This window comes from Ornithorhynchus anatinus, chromosome 17 (genome assembly GCF_004115215.2).
Source record: "Ornithorhynchus anatinus isolate Pmale09 chromosome 17, mOrnAna1.pri.v4, whole genome shotgun sequence".
Taxonomy (NCBI): domain Eukaryota; kingdom Metazoa; phylum Chordata; class Mammalia; order Monotremata; family Ornithorhynchidae; genus Ornithorhynchus; species Ornithorhynchus anatinus.
Genome location: NC_041744.1, coordinates 43729290 through 43742973, shown reverse-complemented (window position 1 = coordinate 43742973; position 13684 = coordinate 43729290).

The following is a 13684-nucleotide window of genomic DNA, read 5'->3' as shown; positions in this document are numbered from 1 at the left end:
AGCCAACCAACTCTATGTCACCCGGGGAGAAACGCAGTGAGAAACACTCCAGATCTGGTGAGTCGATAACAGTCGTTCAGAACAAGCTGAGGGTGGAACATAACTTCACTGTACAAACCTCCAAAAGGAACACACAGGAAACCCTCACACTGTAACTGGTTTGAAGTGTAGTCTATCTACAGTATTTGCTCAACGCTGGAGGGTCTTTCATCTCTCTGAGCTACTGACTTCATGGCAACTGTCTAATGGGAGATGTTGATAATGGAGATTGTCTGTGAAACCATCTTCAGAAGAGGACTGGAGTCCAGTCATTTCCCAGTATTTTTTTTTTTTAATGGTATCTGTTAGGCACTCACTATGTGCCATGGACTGCGTTAAGTGATGGGGGAGATTCAAGTTAATCAGTCTATGTCACACAGGGGACTCACAATCTTAATCCCCATTTTATTATTTTCAATAATAATAATAGATATTATCATTGTAATTTTGAAGTACTTACTATGTGCCAGGCACTGTAATAATTGCTGGGAAGGATACAAGCACATCGGGAGGGACACAATCACTGTCCCTTGTGGGACTCACGATCTCAATCCACATTTTACACAGGAGGAAACTGAGGCACAGTGAAGTGAATTCACTTGTGCAAGGTCCCACGACAGACAAGTGATAGAGCCGGGGTTAGAAACCAGGTATTTCTGACTTCCAGGCCTGTGCTTTATCCTCTAGGTCATGAAGCTTCTCAACGTCCGCATACCATTTCTAGTAAGAGTATGCAAAATATGCTATTCCTGGACCAGAACCATGATGGATTCTTATTTCCACTATTTTAAAGATGTCTAGCTCACTTTCTTTGTTGGAACATCATTATATTTTGAGTTCTCTGGGCTGGGTGTATTCTCTGGGCCTGGTGAGTGCAGTTTTTCTGCAATCGAGTGAAGTCTCCCTGTGTGTGCCTTGTTTCCTAGCGCAAAGCAGAACCAATTCCCCAGTAACAATTTATTGGAACCCATCCTGGCCTCCTACATGGTGGTGTAATTGTGCTCATTGTGAATCAGCTCCACTGGCTGGTCACGTTCCCAGAATGGATGGCATTCAAGACTGATGTAACAACTAACTGCCTGTTTCACTAAAAGAAACCACGGTGCTCAAGGAAAGTAATTTCAGTAGAGTCCCTTCCTATGATCATGTGGTTGTTGCTTGCACAATCTTTCCCTGTCTGTGAGGTTGCCTCTCGGGTTCTCCTATTCCCAAAGCCTCTGCAGCGGCAGGGCAAATCCTTTCCCTATTGCTGCCCACCAGTCTGAACTTTCCACTTCTCTGTTGGTCCATTCTTAAGCCTTTGTTGGAGACTATGCTTTAGTAATTCTTTTGGTTGTGATTTCCTTCATATGGCTTGAAGGTGCAATTTTTGAGTTGCCCCTTCAGCCGCTCTTTAGCTAAACGGCTGTCACCCGTGCTTCTTAGAGATCCTGTGCACAGACGGCGAATGGCTGGTAACGAATCGTATCGCAGGCCACGACTTGTAATCTTGTCATCTCATATGAGATGGGCTGTGGTTTGGAGGTGATGCTGATGGCTTTCTTCCTGAATCTGGGTGTGTCTTCCATGGTAGATCCATGTCTCAGAGGTTCAAGTGCCACGACTGGTGTTGGGATGTGGAATTTATTTACAGGCCTGCCCGCGGTTTTGCTTGTGGCTTCTTGAATGAAATGACAGGAATTTAGTGGAAGTGGACTCCCAGTTATAATTTCGACCCACGTACACAGATGTATTTTCCATTTTCTTCGGATCTTAGTCAAAGGTAATTAAATTTACTCCATCTTACAGGGTAGAGTATAACCAAGTGGAAAGAACAAAGGCCTTGTGGGTCAGAAAGCTTGTGTTCTAATCCTGGCTTCATCACCTATCAGTTGTGTGACTTTGGGCAAGCTACTTTACTCCTTTGGGTCTCATTTTCCTCATCTGTAAACTGGGGATTGAATAGTGTTCTCCCTCCCCCTTAAAGAGTGAGCCCCATGGGGGACCAGGACCATGCTGATCCTAATTACCTGTAGCCTCCTCATTGCTTAGAAGAATGTTTGGCACATACTAAGCACTTAACAGATGATATTCATTAGTATTATCATTATTATTATTTGCAAAGAACTATTGCACTCTAAAGAAGTGTGTCCACTTTCCTGTTCATTATGATATCAACGTAGTAATAATTTACATACATTCCTCATGAGTAAAGTTGCAGGAGACAGCATTTCAGAGGAAGCTCTCGCTAGCTGGAGAATAACTCCAGCAGTGGGTAATTTGGCAGGTCCTCTCAGTCGTTCCTCCATGAGAATAACTTCTCTTTCTCTCATCTCTGTACAGTAATAGTCCACTGACCTGCACGTGATTCTCTAAAATATACACTTCATGAAAAAGCAGGCACGCATTGAAACCTTATAGGTTGTCCTGAAATGTAATTGTTTAATAACATTATTTCAAGGTAGGCATTTTTAAGTCTATATAGCTCTTAGCTCACAAATATATGAAAATGACCGGAGACATTCTTCAGATGAAAATTCATCTTTCTGTGGATGATAATTCACACAGCGTTCATTAGAGAAAATGTCTTGCACAGACCTGTGAAGAAAAAGACAACATATTTAGAAGCCCTTTTCAAATACATCTGAGCCGCGTAAAGCTACATAACCTTCGAAATATGGAAATAGAGGTACAGTCGGCAGGAAATAATTTGTAAGGAAAACTGGAGCAGAGGCCAGAATGTTGAATTTCTAATCTTAGTTTCTAACCACTGTGCACTAGGGATGTTTTTATCTGTGTTCTGGTATCTAATTTTCTTATTAGTTGATGGATCTGAGGAAATGTTTATGAAATAAGATCGTATTTGGGTATGGGTTGGGATGCCTTTCCTGAATCCGTGGAATCCATTTTAAATCATTAAAGAGAGAAGAAGGTAAATTATTCCAAGGAAAAAGTTGGTTGGATCAAATGTATGAATGCTTTCACAAGATGATGCGAAGGTGTCATCTTTGGCTTTCTAAGGGGGTTGAGAGTCCCGGCTCAAACTAATTAAATAACATTGAAATCTTATTACGAGTTAAATTGGCATGATCTGTGGTTAGCGGGAGAGAGACTGAGAGACTGATGGTGACATCCCTGATTTTGTAATGAGAAACTAGAGAGGTCCATTTTCTCACATATTTTCCAACAGGATGGTAAGTGATTCACCCAAAAAGTATTGATTGGATTAAAGATATGTCCATTTTCACAAGATGATGCATGGCAGAGGTTTATTAGGGGGATTGGAAGTCCCGATCTAAACCAATTAAATAACACTGAAATCTTGTTTCAAGTTAGTCACGTGATCTATGGTGTGAGGTCTGTGCAACTAAACACTGCATTTGTTATAACCCTGAATTTGTAATAAGCATCTGGGACTGTCCATCTTCCCACATATTTTCTATCAGATAATTACTGAAACACTACCAATGAATGGACAAGAAGTTGCTTTATTACTAAAATCTGGGGAAATGAGAGAAAATCCAAGAGTTACGATATGTCCTCTCTCTCATAGCTCAGTAAAGAGAAATGTAGTCTTTTCTCTTTCTGTGACACAGATGGAAAGTGGAGGGTTGGACTCAAAGTTGTTATCCTGCTACACTCAAATAAAAGTCCCTCCTCCTTTATTCAGATTGGGGAGTCTCCCATAGAGCAGAATCAGTGACAAATTGCCACCAAGGACATAAATTTACAGGTCATGGGAGAGACCAGATCCACCCTCCCACAGCCAGGGTCCATCAGACCCAGTCCAAGACAGTCCAATCCAGTAATAAAACTTCAAAAGTTTCAAAAAATCCTGAGTGGAACCTTTTCAAGTGTTCCAAGCAGGCGAGGAGAAAAAATCCCAGCAGGTACCAAAGCAAAGGTAACTATTCTATGAATTGAAGCCAGGTTCTCCTAATTTCCTGTTATACATAAATGGTGCTCTTCCAAATGTGTTGAAATTTCTTCTGATCTTCAGAAAACATATAGGCTAGGAAGGAACGCTAAGTATTTTGGTAGTCCACTCCCTTCTATGAAAAAGGTTGTCAAGTAGCCACAGGTGATACATTCCAGTATCTCATAATCCCTTTCATCAGAATGTTCTTTTAACCCGCTGAATCTTTATTACTTCCAGTGACAATAAAGAAGAGGTGATCACCATTACACAATCAATATTTCCGTACATGTATCCTGGGCTTTCAGCCTGTCTATATTCCTAATTGTAGTATATGAAGAGAGTATTCATTCGTTCATTCATTCATTCAATAGTATTTATTGAGTGCCTACTATGTGCAGAGCACTGTACTAAGCTCTTAGAATGTACAAATCGGTAACAAATAGAGACAGTCCCTGCCCTTTGACGGACTTACAGTCTAATCGGGGGAGACAGACAGACAAGAACAATAGCAATAAATAGAATCAAGGGGATGAACGTCTCATTAAAACAATAGCAAATAAATAGAATCAAGGCAACGTACATTTCATTAACAAAATAAATAGGGTAATGAAAATATATACAGTTGAGCAGACGAGTACAGTGCTGAGGGGATGGGAGGGGAGAGGGAGAGGAGCAGAGGGAAATGGGGGGAAAAGAGGGTTTAGCTGTGGAGAGGTGAAGGGGGGTGGTAGAGGGAGTAGAGGGAGAAGGGGAGCTCAGTCTGGGAAGGCCTCTTGGAGGAGGTTAGCTGTAAGTAGGATTTTGAAGAGGGGAAGAGAATTAGTTTAGCACAGGTGAGGAGGGAGGGCATTCCAGGACCGCGGAAGGACGTGGCCCAGGGATTGATGATAGGATAGGTGAGAACGGGGGACGGTGAGGAGTTGGGTGGCAGAGGAGTGGAGCGTGAGGGATGGGCAGTAGAAAGAGAGAAGGGAGGAGACGTAGGAGGGGGCAAGGGGATGGAGAGCCTTGAAGCTTAGAGTGAGAAGTTTTAGTTTCATGCGGAGGTTGATAGGCAGCCACTGGAAGTTTTTAAGAAGGGGAGTGACATGCCCAGAGCGTTTCTGCAGGAAGATGAGCTGGGCAGTGGAGTGAAGAATAGACTGGAGCGGGGAGAGAGAGGAGGAAGGGAGATCGGAGAGAAGGCTGACACAATAATCCAGCCGGGATATTTTGAGAGCCTGTAACAGTAAGATAGCCATTTGGGTGGAGAGGAAAGGGCAGATCTTGGCGATATTATAAAGGTGAGACAGGTAGGTTCTGGTGACAGATTGGATGTGTGGGGTGAACGAGAGTGCCAAGTCAAAGATGACACCAAGGTTGCGGGCCTGAGAGACGGGAAGGGTGGTCGTACCATCGACGGTGATAGGGAAGTCAGGAAGAGGACAAGACTTGGGAGGGAAGATGAGGAGCTCAGTTTGGGCCATGTTGAGTTTTAGATGGAGGGCAGGCATCCAGATAGAGACGTCTTGGAGGCAGGAGAAGATATGAGCCTGAAGGGAAGGGGAGAGGACAGGGCAGAGATGTAGATCTGTGTGTCATCTGCATAGAGATGATAGTTGAAGCAGTGAGAGCGAATGAGTTCACCGAGGGAGTGAGCGTAGATGGAGAACAGAAGAGGGCCAAGAACTGACCCTTGAGGAACCCCCAACAGTTAGAGGATGGGAGGGGGAGGAGGAGCCTGTGAAGGAGACCGAGAATGACCAGCCAGAGAGATAAGAGGAGAACCAGGCGAGGACGGAGTCCGTGAAGCCAAGGTGAGATAAGGTGTGGAGGAGAAGGGGATGGTCAACAGTGTCAAAGGCAGCTGAGAGGTCAAGGAGGATTAGGATAGAGTAGGAGCCATTGGATTTGGCAAGAAGGAGGTCGGGGGTGACCTTAGAGAAAGCAGTCTCGGTAGAGTGGAGGGGACGGAAGCCAGATTTGAGAGGTCCAGGAGAGAATGGGAGTTAAGGAATTCTAGGGAACGAGTGTAGATGACTCATTCTAGGATCTTGGAAAGGAAGGGTAGTAGGGAGATAGGGAGATAACTGGAAGGGGAAGTGGGGTCGAGAGAGGGTTTTTTTAGGATGGAGGAGACATGGACATGTTTGATGGGCAGAGGGGTAGAAGCCATTGGAGAGTGAGCGGTTAAAGATAGAAGTTAAGGAGGGGAGGAGGGCGGGGGCGATGGTTTTTATAAGGTGAGTGGGAATGGGGTCTGAGGCACTGGTGGAAGGGGTGGCACTTGCGAGGAGGGAGGAGATCTCCTCTGAGGATACAGCAGGGAAGGATGGAAAAGTAGGGAAGAGGGTTGGGGGGAGGGGAGGCAAGAGGGGGAGAGGTGACTTTGGGAAGCTCAGACCTGATTGTGTTAATTTTCTTGATGAAGTAGATGGCCAGATCATTGCGGGTGAGGGATGGGGGATGGGGAGGAACAGGGGGCCTAAGGAGAGAATTAAAGGTCCGGAACAATTGGCGGGGGTGACGGGCATGGGTGTCAATGAGGGAAGAAAAGAAGTTTTGCTTGGCGGAGGAGAGGGCAGAGTTAAGGCAGGAAAGGATAAAATTGCAATGGATAAGGTCAGCTTGGTGTTTGGATAATAATATGTTATCCAATAATATGTTATGTTATTATTATTATCCAAACACCAAGCTGACCTTATCCATTGCAATTTTATCCTTTCCTGCCTTAACTCTGCCCTCTCCTCCGCCAAGCAAAACTTCTTTTCTTCCCTCATTGACACCCATGCCCGTCACCCCCGCCAATTGTTCCGGACCTTTAATTCTCTCCTTAGGCCCCCTGTTCCTCCCCATCCCCCATCCCTCACCCGCAATGATCTGGCCATCTACTTCATCAAGAAAATTAACACAATCAGGTCTGAGCTTCCCAAAGTCACCTCTCCCCCTCTTGCCTCCCCTCCCCCCAACCCTCTTCCCTACTTTTCCATCCTTCCCTGCTGTATCCTCAGATCTTCGCCAGCTGCGCTCCGCAGCTCGAGCAAAGGAGTGTAGGAGGAAGACAGAGGTGGTGACCCAGGGCTGTGGGTTAGTGGAGTGAGAGCAGCAGAGGGAAAGGGGGGCGAGCGAGTTGGGATGAGTAGAGAGGGTGGAGTTAAGAGCAGTGACCTGATCATCGAGAGTGGAAAGAGAGGATGGGACGCAAAGTGGAGAGAGATGCTTTTGGAGATATGGATGGGATCAAGAGAGTGGAGGTCTCTGTGGGTGAGTAGTATAGATTTGCAGGGGGAGAGAGTGTGAGAGACGAGGCAGGTGAGAAGGTTATGGTCTGAGAGAGGGATTTCAGAGTTGGTGAGGGAGGAGATAGTGCAGCGGTAAGAGATGATGAGATCGAGGGTGTGACCGAGTTGGTGAGTGGGCGAGGTTTGGTGGAGCAGGAGGTTGGCAGAGTCAAGGAGCGATAGCAGGTGCGCGGCACAGGAGTCACCAGCACATCCATGTGGATGTTGAAGTCTCCGAGGATCAGAGATGGCAGAGAGAAGTAAGGTGAGAAAGGGGTCTAGGTGGTGGAAGAAGTCGGTGGTGGGACCAGGAGGGCGGTAGATGACAGCTACAAGTATCTGGAGGGGGTGGTAGAGGTGGATAATATGGGCTTCAAAGGAGGGGAAGGAGAGGGAAGGGGGAGGAGGGATAGTGCAGAAGCGGAAACGGGGTGAGAGGAGGAAGCCGACACCTCCTCTCTTTCCGGTGAGTCTGGGGTAGTGGGAGAAGGAGAGGCCTCTGCTGGAGAGAGCAGCGGCGGAGACCGTGTCCTCAGGAGTGAGCCAGGTTTCCTTAAGGGCGAGGAGGAGGAGAGAGTGGTAAAGGAAAAGGTCAAGGGTGAAAGGTAGGTTACCTGTAAAGGAGCAGGGGTTCCAGAGGCCATACTTGAAAGTAGCTGTGGGTGCAAGGAGGGAAGAGGGGGGAGAGCGGGGGGAGGGGAGGGTTTGGATGGGAACGAGGTGGCAGGGCCCTGGACAGGGAGAGGGAGAGGTGGGGTGGCGGTGGGACAGGAGGACAGGGATGGGGCATGGGTGGGGAAGAGGGAAGGGGGGAGGGTGGGAGGAGGAGGTTTGGTGGAGAGGAGAGTAGGGGGAGGGGGAAGAGGGGTGGCGCTGGTAAAGTGGGGTTCTAGGGCGGGGGAGAGGAGGTGGGGAGGAGGAAGAGGAGAGAGCGGGAAAGAGCTGAGCGAGAGAGGGGAAGGGGAAGGAGAGGACTGGGAGGGGCAGATGGGAGGAGGGGGGGTGGAAGGATATGGTGAGGCCAGAGAGGTAGGTGGCAGGACTGAGAACAGTTAACGATAACATGAGAAAGCGGTAATATAGTAACATGATACAATATGATACAATAAAATAGTATTAATAAGCGGGTGATGACCAGGGTCGGGGGTCGACTTGACTAAGGGTCGACCTGGTCAAAATCAAAGTCACAAGGCCAGCGGCAAGGAGAGTCCCGGGGCTCATGTCCAAATGTCTCCGAGGCAGCGGCGGGGGCCCTGAGGTTGTCCAGGGTGCGTTGCGGGTGAAGGCGGGGGCTAATGTAACGTAACACAGTGAGAACAAGGACGTCGTCGCCCAGGGCGGGGGAGATCAATCACCTCACAGGGGAAGAGGGAGTGAGGGTTTCCTAAAATTGCTGCTTCGGGTGGAGTGGGGGGAGGATGGTTGGGGAGCACAATGTCCCTGGGCCCGAGCAGGGGAACACAGTGTCCCCAGGGCCGAGTGAGAGAAGACAATGTCCCCAAGCCCGAGCAGGGGAGCACAATGTCCCCAAGCCTGAGCAGGGGAGCACAATGTCCCCAGGGCCGAGCCGGGGAACACAGTGTCCCCAGGGTCGAGCAGTGGAGCACAATGTCCCCAGGGCCGAGCAGGGGAGCACAATGTCCCTGGGCCCGAGCAGGGGAGCACAATGTCACCAGGCCTGAGCAGGGGAACACAATGTCCCCAGGCCCGAGCAGGGGAGCACAATGTCCCCAGGCCCGAGCGGGGGAGCACAATTTTCCCAGGGCTGAGCAGGAGAACACAATGTCCCCAGGCCCCAGCAGGGGAGCACAGTGGGAACTGGTGGCTGGGCGTCTGCTGGGGTTGGGGGGTAGGAGGGGAGATCCTTAGTGGTGGAGGGGGTGCAGTTCAAGTACTATGTTACTTGAACAGGGGTGCAGAGGTCCGGGTTGCGAGAAGTTCGGCCGGGCATGGGGCCGGGCGGTCCAAGGTTCAGCTCCCAGGGAGAGGCGGTCGCGGCAGTCAGTTGAGTCGGTGAGCGGCAGCCGAAGGACTAGCCGGGAATAGGGGTCGGGCGGTTCAAAGCTAAGCTGCAAGGGAGAGGAGCTCCCGAGTCCATGTGGCGGCCGATTCAGTTGGGAATAAGGAGACCAGCAGTCCAAAGCTCAGCCCCAAGGGAGCGGAACATTTCTTAGTTTAAAATGGTCTTTGAAATGAAATGCAGAGAAGCAGCAGGGCCTAGTTGCAAGAGCATGGGCTTGGGAGTCAGAAGACATGGGTTCTAATCCCACTCTGCCACTTGTCTGCTGGGTGTGACCTTGGACAAGTCAGTTAACAGCTCTGTATGTCCGTTATCTCATCTGTAAAACGGGGATTAAAAATGTGAGCCCCACGTGGGATGACCTGATTACCTTGTATCTACCCCAGAGCTTAGAACAATGCTTGGCACATAGTACATGTTTAACAAATATCATAATTATTATTATACATTTTCATTTTGAAGTCCAAAGAACAGGTGACTGGCATGTTTTACATAAATGGAACCAAGGATGAAAACGTGATGGCCGATGGTGGGGATCACTCATATGGGAATGCCCTGAGGACAAGAGGAAATGAGTATTTACAGACGAAGTGAGGCATCAGAGACAGAGAGAGAGATTTGGAAGTCATTTCCATAGTCATGGCAGTAAAAATCATGGGAGCGGGTGAGTGTCAAGTGAGAAGAATGAACCCAAAACAGAGCCTTAAAGAACACCGAGAATTAGGAGTGACCAGCAAAAGACTGCAAAAGAGTGGCATAAAAGATAAGGAAACAGTGAGAAAAGTTTGTCAGTAAAATCATGGTTAGATAACATTTCTAAAAGAAGGGAATGGTCTGCAGCAAAAGCAGTCAAGAAGTCAAGGAGGATTTGGATAGAGTTCAGTAGATGTAGAAAGGAGGAGGGCAGTGGTCACCCTGGGAGTCTGTAGTCTCTCAGGGGAGGAGGATGCAACTACTTTATAGTAGGGTCTAAAAAGGAGTTAGAGGAGCACCAAGAGAACTGGCCAACACTGACAATCTGTTTGAGAGTCTGGGCGTATATAGGAGGGAGGTGAGCCGATAGCTGGAGAACAGTGGGATCCAGGGAAGGCTTTTTTAGTATAAGGATTTGAGAATGCTTGAAGGCAGAGTAACAGGAATTATCAATCAGTAGGAAAAAGATAAAAACCATACCCCAACCAAAGCCCAACACCACAGCACCCACTCAAATGGGATCCCTCAGTGGTGTGGAACGTTAAGGCCCAGCTCTGCCACTTGTCAGCTATGTGACTGTGGGCAAGTCACTTAACTTCTCTGGGCCTCAGTTACCTCATCTGTAAAATGGGGATTAAGACTGTGAGCCCCATGTGGGACAACCTGATTCCCCCATGTCTCCCCCAGCGCTTAGAACGTGCTCTGCACATAGTAAGCGCTTAACAAATACCAACATTATTATTATTAAGGCCCTTAAAAACATTCTGCTGTTTGGGCAATGAATGTTCATGAAAAGGTTCTCATTGATGAAGCTGTGCCAGACGTTTACAGTGCTGAAACATTGACTCTGGAAGGAAAGAGGAATCAGCCTGTTGTTTTCAGAGTATTGGTACATGGCTACAAGACAAGGACCACCAATCCCAGCAACTTGACCAGCTCCATCTCTGCCGAATTAGGCAGGTAGCCGGAATAGAACAGCCGCAGCTCATCTTGGACTTCGAGATCCTGCAGTGTTGGGGAATCACATGCATCGAGGCAATGACAGTCAGAGCTCAGCTTAACAGGCAAAGGATTCCCAGGATGATCAGTTATGGAGAATGGAACAATGGTGCACGAGTAAGGTGTCTGGAGGAATGGGTATGTATAAAGTTGTCTTTCCTATTTGAAGAAGATGCCGCTGATGGTGAAAATCACCAATGAGTCCATGTGGAATCCATAAGGCCAATGCAGGATTCACAATCCAGCTACACTGAGGGCCCCAAAAGACTCTCCCTTATTATGTTGTCATATTTGTGTTTGCAGCAACTGAAGCAGTTTTCTCCTTTGCCTACTCATTTCCCTTTCCTTACATAGATTTTGCCCTCCAAAATTTGTTCCTTTCTTGATTGCAGAATACCATGCTGACCTATCCTGGGTAAATGACTCTCAAGGATGCAGCTTTGTCAATTGCACTGTCCTTGAAATGCTTCCTCTGTCCTCCATGGGCTCCAGTTTCTGAGTTGATAGTTGCTTAGGAGTCCTGCTGTCACTCATCCTCTTCATGTGTACCAGAAGCCTGGGTCCTAATGCTGAGTCTGCCACTTGTCTGATGTTTGACCTTGTTAAGTTACAAATTTCTCTTTGCCTCATTTTCCTCATCTGTAAAATGGGGATTGAATCTTACTTCCTCTTAGTCAAACTACGAGTCCCAGGTGGGACAGGGATTGTGTGGAACATGATTAACTGAGTCCAACCTGATTAGCACCAGAGCTTAGAACAGGGTTTGACACATGGCAAGGTCTTACCTAATGCTATAATAATAATTATTATTACTATTGTCCTGTAACTCCTGGCTGACCTGCTAAAGTAGTGTCCAATATTTGTATGTTTTCCTGGGTGTATACCGCTGTGTCACAATTATCTGCATATGGAAATTCTTCAATGTCTGTCTCTGGGACTTTGGATGATATTCAAGGTCTGTTGGAAGAGTTTCCCAGAGGTAAGGAAGTGAACCTCTCCATCCAGGTCCAACACTATGAGTCCAGGACTGTTTGGTCGACAACATTCTTCAGTAGCTGATCCAGGAGAGGTCTGGCTAGGATTTTGCCAGGAAAGGAGATGAGATGTCTCAATAACTGCAACATCAGATCTGTGGCCTTTCTTCTTGAAGATATGGATGATATGAGAGTCTCCAGCATTTCCTCAGTGGTCCCTTTGTTGAGGAAGAGCTTATGTAAGTGCTTAGTTGGCCTGCTTAGCATCCTGCCACTTGTTGCTCATGTTTCATTAATGTGATTTGCAAGTTGTGACACAGATTTCTGAAAGACTCATTCCTGTCTGAAGTTCTAGAATGCTTTAAATGTTGCTTGTCCAGTCCATTTTTTCCAGAAAGAGGGCCTTCTATCTCAAGACATTTATACTCATCCATTTTGGTGATATCTCTTGGCTGGGCCCCATATCTTAATAGTTTTTTTTTAATGATACTCGTTAAGCACTTTGTATGTCTCAGACACTGTTCTAAAAGGTGGATAAAAGTAATTACCTTGGGCACAGTCCATGTCCCACATGGAGCCCACAGTCTTAATCCTCGCTTTACACATAAGGGAACTGAGGCACAGGGAAGTTAAGTGACTTGCCCGAGGCCACATAGCAGACAACTGACAGAACCAGGACTAGAACCCAGGTCCTTCTGACCACCAGGCCCATGCTCTATCTACTAGGTCACAATACGGCATCATGGAGAAATGCCCATTCAATATAGAGATTGAGATTGTAGTTGGATTTTTGTGTTTCATCAGGAATGCTGTGATGTTGCTCCAGAGCTTCTTAGAAGGCTTTCTTCTCCACTTTAGCTTGATGTTCAGCTGTTTTGGTGGCTTGGTGGCACTGTGGTTTTAAAGGCAGAATGATCTTTGGGAGAGGATGGAGAAATGATCCAGCCACTATTCTGCTCCTCCACACACGGCTGTTGTGATCCATATTTTATTGAGTCCCCGTGGTGCATCACAATGCATCAATGCCTCGGTTTAGAATGCGGATACATCCGGGATGTTTTTCTCTTGTATGGAAGGAGACATATGATATTTGTCATCACAAGATTGTATTTGGTCAGCAACACAACAAAAGTAGGCCATAGCTCTTAAGTTTCCCAGCCTCATGAGTTCCATTTCCTTTCTTCTCTGTGTGGGCATCATTTCCAAACTCCTCCTCCATCCCCATTTAAATCACCCATGCCACTTTTTAAGCCTGCTAAATATCTTGGGGACATTCTTGCATCCAGAACATCTCCATTTGGCTATCCCACCGGCACCACAAACACATCTTGAAGCTTCCCTCCTAAATCTCCTCCTACTTTTGTCATGTCAGTCAATAACAACAAAAACCTACTTAGGTTCCAAAAGCCCCCAAGCTTGGTGTCACCATTTCTTTATTTCTTCCATATTGCTCACCTTCCCTGCTACTCCCCAGCTGGCACTGCTCCCTTCTTCTGATACCACCTGATAACCAGGGAGTGCAGGAGAGTTAGCTGCTCCCATTGACAAGCAGCATGAGAACCAGCATGGGAACCAGCATGGTCTAGTGGAAAGAAAGAACACAGGCCTTGGAGTCAGAGGACCTGGGTTCTAATCCCAGCTCTGCCAGTTGTCTCCTGTGTGACCTTAGGCAAGTCACATCCCTTCTCTTTGCCTTAATTTCCTCTTCTGAAAAATGAGGATTAAATACCACTCCCTCCTACCTAGACTGTGAGCCCCATGCAGGACAGGGACTGTGTCCAAACTCATAACCTTGTTTCTA